Source organism: Saimiri boliviensis, chromosome 4 (genome assembly GCF_048565385.1).
Source record: "Saimiri boliviensis isolate mSaiBol1 chromosome 4, mSaiBol1.pri, whole genome shotgun sequence".
In the NCBI taxonomy this organism is placed as follows: domain Eukaryota; kingdom Metazoa; phylum Chordata; class Mammalia; order Primates; family Cebidae; genus Saimiri; species Saimiri boliviensis.
In genome coordinates, this window is record NC_133452.1 from 112,508,223 (window position 1) to 112,514,154 (window position 5,932).

Below are 5,932 nucleotides of genomic sequence, written 5' to 3' on the forward strand. Positions count from 1 at the left end.
GGCAGATTTGTGAGTAGTTGAATTGGCAACTTGATGGTTGAAAACAGAAGACCAAGAGAGAACATGATGACTTTACCAAAAATAAAAAATAATAATAAAAATTAAAAACCCCAAACCAAAAACTAAAGTAAATAATAGCAAAAAACCCATGCAGATAAAGACAAATTAAACCATCCAAACACTAAATACTTTTCACTATGATACCAAAGATTTGAATTTAATAAAACATTCAAGTAATTGATCAATATTCCTCTTTTCACTGTTAAGTTTTTGTTGATTTGTAGGGTAAAGACATTAAAAATGAACTTTGCTATTTGTCTTAATAAGGTACTTTTACTTTCATGTAGTTTTATATCACTAAACTTAGTAAGAAATATTTTCCTGAATTCAATAAGAATAATAAAATTTTCCTTGAGAAAATGTTCTTAAATTCCTATGAAATATTAATTAATGAATCCTGATAATAATGCTGAGCATCCAAGATTACGTGGATACTCAGGAACTTGTTTTCATTAGCTAAAAGTTCTGCAGGGTCAGTGGTTATCTTCTTCATTGTGGTCTGAGTGTCAGTATGGTGGGCACTCAATTCATGGCTGAAAAAAAAGTGAATGAGTGTTAAATTAATGTTTGAAATTCATTACTCTTAAATGGCATTATAGGAGATGAAAAGGCTAAAAATCAGAAATTCTGGTTTTGTTACTTGGCCATTTGCATAATCTTGAGGGGGGCACTTGATAGCTGCTGATTTCCATACCCCTAAAATGAGGGGGTTGGAATAGACAGTTTCTAAATTCCCTTGCAGCATTCTTCCGGGTTGATCTCTAGGAGGAGCAGTATTATCTCCTTTATGCAATAAATATTTATTGAGCACTTTGTTAACACCACGATGAAGTAACACAGAAGGTGGGATATAATGGAAAAAAAGTAAACAGATAAACTTGGATAAATGCTGTGAAGGGAATTCACTGGGGTTTTTCAGAGACCGTAATATGACGGGAATCTAGTCTAGATTAGGAGTCTTTTGGGATCTCTCTGGGCATGTGATACTTCTGTAATTCAAAGTAGAACTTAGGCAGAGGATGATAAGAATGAAAAGTATTATTAGAAGATAGTAAAAAGAAGTAAAAACCCAGAGGAACTGAAAGAAAACATTATGTGGTAGGCACATACTGGATGATGTTACAAAGCAGCAGATGAGGAAGAAGAGAAGCACATTAGGAGGTTGTTGCTGTGGTCCAGAGGAGGGACAGGTAGTTGGGGACTAGGATGAGACAGTGAACTGGGGAAACGTGGATGAAATTGACATTTATCTTGTGTCCGCAGCCAACAGTACTGGGATAGACTTTTTATGGAGCATGAATGATCAGGCACCATCAAAAGTGATTCCTAATATTCTTCCTTGTACTGAGTAATGGACATCTCATTAGTTAAGGTGATGAATTCAAGTGGGCAGGATATTTGTGCATGCCAAGTTTGACCCTTGGATGTTAAGTGGAGATATCAAGTAGGCAATTGGATGTACTGAGCTCAGGAGTGAGGCTAGAAGTCAGCAGAATGTATAGATGGCATTTAAATTATGGAATTTGGAGTAATAAGTGCAACTATGTTGCGCCTCAGGCAACTCCAATACTTGTTGTTTCAAGAGGTATTTGTTGTTATCTGATCCATTAGGATGCCTCTTTCAGTTGAGGTGATATGTGAACTAGTCATTAACAGCACAGTTTTAGCAGCAAAATTTTGCAGAGATTTTTGTCTCTTTAAATCCACATTTTACAAGTATTAGAGAAATATTTTTGTAGCAAAGAGTAGTCTTTGATTGGAGGTATATTTATGCGATATATGTATATTTAAATGTGAATTTGCTCTATGAAACTCAGGTGGGAGAAAAGTCATATTTTAATATTTTGTGTTACTCTAACTTCATAGGGCTTTTATCCTCCATGCTTTATTGGTGGGCAGTTTAACCTTAGTTTTCCCTTTCCGAGAAGGTTCTATTCTTTCAGAGGCCTTGACAGAAGTTCTAGGAATTTACCTGGTCAGAAGACTTGGCCAGGGATCCTCTGAGCTCTTCCCTTTCCCGTGGTTGAACTGCTCAAGGCATCTGCAGCTTCACCAGACACTGAGAAGCTCTCTTTGCCTTAAAGAAAGCCACGTAGGATTTAGTTTTGAACAGCAGTTTGGGCTGATCTTCCAACCAGAATTTATAAAATATCATTCACTTCTTCAACAGCCTAAGTGTAAACAACTTGGCTAAGAAAACTCTCTTATTTTATAACACGCGGCATTTCTACATGGGTTTCTTGGATAAAGGAATCCAGGCTGTGAGCGCTGCAGGCTCTTCCTGTACCCGGGAGAGGCTGGCGCTGTCAGATCACAGACAACCCCTCGTCTACCAAGTTTCCATCACCAGGGAGAGTTTCAAGTTTTTCCTCTTTCCTAACAGGATGAGAGACTGTTTTCTTGTGGGACCAGACAATTTATCTCCCTAACTGGTTTGCAGTTCTCAAAGTCCACAGGCCTGCCTTTGCTTTTACACTTTCTCATGCTTTGATGATGTCACGTTGATGCGTATAGCCTGCCACAAAATGTGTACCTTTCCCGCAGGCAAAGCTGGGTACTTGCCCTTCTCTAACTTCCTATAGGTATTTCTGAATCCTTCTGTTTTGTGGTTGTACAGTGTTATTTGTAGCCCACTATTGACTTAGACCTCCTCCTGTAAATCCTTGTAGCTTTGCATAATGCCAGTCACATAGTAGGCAGCTTGATGGACTTGCTCATTTGTACATATGAGTGAGCATACTTGTTTATACAGTGTATTTTGGAAGGAGTCTCAGGAAAGGAGTTTATACCAGCCTTCCCCAAATCTGACAAAGTGGCTGTCTTGGCTTTTTACCTGTTCTGATAATGCCTTGTTTGCTCTACAAACACCAGGCCAGTTCCCCTGAAATCCATTTGACACCTGTTTCTTAAATCTTGATGTGAGCCATAACTGTCTTTCTCTGTTCTTTCCTTTGTTAGCATTAGTAGTTGAAAGAAGTGTCAGATTTTAGGCAGATTGATCTCAGAGCAAAGTAAGTTGCCAAACATTGCACTCCTACTCTTATTTTAAAGAGATTGCTCCCCATTTCCTGAGTCTAAATGTGCTATCTTAGACTTTTCAGGCTGCTGTGACAAGCTACTATAGATTGGCTGGCATATAGACAACATAAATTTATTTCTCACAGTTCTGGAGACTGTAAAGTCTGAGATCAAGACACTTGGAGATTCCATGGCCAGTGAGGGCATGGGTTTTGGGTTCACAGACAGCCATCTTTTTGCTATGTCCTCATATGACAAAAAGAATTCTGTTCTTTTCAGCCCCTTATAAGGGTACTAGTCTCATTCATGAAAGCTCTACCCACATGACACAAGCGTTCTATCTATAGCAGGTACCCTAGCCAGAGCCCTCTGGATCAGTCTATTGTTATAGTTTATATATACAGACATCTTTTCAACCAGCCTCCTGGTGTTTATCCAAAAGGCTGACATATCCTGCTCTCTGGTGTTCAACCACATCTAGAAGTCTATTTGATTACTTGAGACATTCATTCAAAGTCACTAAAGCACTAATGGCTTTGGCAGCATGAATATCACTAAGATCTGGTCCTAAGACAGTCCATTGGCTACCCACCATTCCTAAAGTATTTGGTAATATGTCCTAGCCGTAGTTCATATGTTTCTTAGGGCCAGAATATCATTCTTGGAAAATGAACTCAATTATTGATAATTTACTTTTTTCATCAAAAGGAACACTGCATTCCGACTCTCTACTCCAGCATATTAGCTGATGTCTTAACTGACACGTTAAAGCTTGGAGCTATAGGGATGTTTTCGCATCCGAGTACTCTGACATCCTGGTCACTGTATGTTCTTATGTTCTTTTTATTTAGAAAGAAATTTCCTTTTGGGAAATTCAGGATCTGAGATTAGAACATCAAAAATCAATTTCCATGCTCCTCCATTTTTAGTATTTTTCTAGTAATTAGAGAGAAATGTGTATCTTGAGCAACAAAAATGCACTCATCCCTTCTTTTCTTTCTCAAATTTTGAGTATCATTCTTTATTTTCTTAGGAGATTTAAAGCATTCTGAACATGCTTTCAAACCTAGTTCTTTCACATCCGTTTTCTCACATTCATCTTTTTCAGCATCCCATTCATCTTTGTACAACAGTTTTCCAACAGGGTCACAGCTGTGACTGGTTTCTTCAACAGTCTAAACTCAGTGGGAAGTGAATATGAAACCATTCTGTTTTTCTTCAGTCACTTACTGAAACCATACTCAGATGAATCTCTCTTTTTTTTAGTAGCTTAACATCTTGGACAGATTAACATCTTAGACATCTTGGACAGATCTTGGGTCATTTTAGCTTGTTTAAAGTGAGTCCATTTTAAGACTTGAATTTCTTATCTGTTAAAACTTTAGCCCCTCCTCCTTCCCCAGTAGATAAAATGGAGAGTGATCATGATCTCCTCTTTTATTCCTTTTTCACTTGTGGGGAGGGAGGCTGGGCCTGAAATCCTCCAGGGATAACTCTTCTCTCTCTTCTCTCTTCTTATAAAGAGCTGTATAGCTCTTTCAGTGAATGGAACAGGGAGCAGAAGATGGAGAATATGTTATATCACCATTGTAGCTGGCTACTACTGTCAGTCATCACTCTTTCTGTGAATAACACTGACTTGCTGTGTTAGCCTTGCTGTGCTGGCTCTGAGGAGAGGCAGGTGTGTATTTTCAGAGGGCCCTATGGGGGCCTCCTAGTCCACAGTTTTTGACATGAGAGATCTGGTTGCAGCTTCAGCTCTTCCAACTGTTTACAGAATTACCTACTGTTGCCTCAGTCAGCAGCCAGCCTTCCTGGGTGGCAAGTCTGCTCAAGTTTTAAGACTGTGTGTTGCTCTAGTTATTTGTGATTTGCTTCAGGATATGGGCCTGGTAGTTGCTGTCACTTTATGTCTAGTATTTGGCTCTAGCAGTCAATTCTGGGCTTCTGAAAGAAACTCCACTCAAAAATAACATTGCGTGAGTCACGATAGGATAGGTTATGTTGCAGTTGCAATTACGACATCTCAGTGACTTAACACAGTGTTTATTTCTTGCTCACTTTATAAGTCCAACACAGATTAGTGGGAGGGCTCTGCTCATTATAGTCAGTCCAGAACTGAAAACAATGGAGGATCCATTTTGTCATATACTTTCATAATTGCAGAAAGAGGAAGAGATGAATGAGGAATCTCACTTTATTAAAGCTTCTACCTAGAAGTGACATAAATCACTTTTTATCGGTCAAAGTGTGCAATATTTCTAAGCCTACCCTCAAAAAGACTGAAGTGTAACACTTTCATGTATCAGGAAGGAGAATGGGAACCCTTGCAAATAGCCCTAGTGACTGCCACAGTCTGCCCTTTGTGATCCCCAAATATTTGGTTCCCTCTTACCCAAAAGTTCCATCCAGTGACTGAATCAATTTTCGAGTCCAGGATCTCTGCATGGTGCTCCATAATCTTTTTATCAGGCCTGGGCATGGCTCTTGTTAGTCTGCAGACATGTAAAAATAAATGAAAATCGTCTATCTCTGATACACCTATTATACAATGGTAGGAGAGGGATAGCGTAACAACAACAACAAAATCCTCGTTAAGTAAGGGGAAGAGTGTGAGACACAGAGCAGTGCATAGCAATTCTGAAATCCAGCCAGGCCTACACTGACAGTGACAAATGTTAACTTAACAGGACCCCAATTCTTCCAATTGGGAGGGCTTCTGATTCACTATTCCCCATGGTTCTGGGCTCTGCTGCTCAGAATATTCTTCCTTTTCCATTACCCTTTGATTTAATCTCAAGTAGACACTGGGAAAGTTGTCTGCCATTGAGTACTGAGGACTTTTATCAGTCTG

The 5,932-nt window shown here is 39.1% G+C and overlaps 1 long non-coding RNA gene across 1 annotated transcript; it reads right to left on the reverse strand.

Annotated features, from left to right (window-relative positions):
• Positions 1–464: 464 nt before the first annotated feature.
• On the reverse strand, positions 465–5,567 carry LOC141584155 (uncharacterized). Its single transcript, XR_012517096.1, has 3 exons — positions 5,474–5,567; positions 2,033–2,137; positions 465–593 (listed from the first exon to the last, which is right to left on the reverse strand). It is a non-coding gene; the product is annotated as an uncharacterized LOC141584155 (long non-coding RNA).
• Positions 5,568–5,932: the final 365 nt, after the last annotated feature.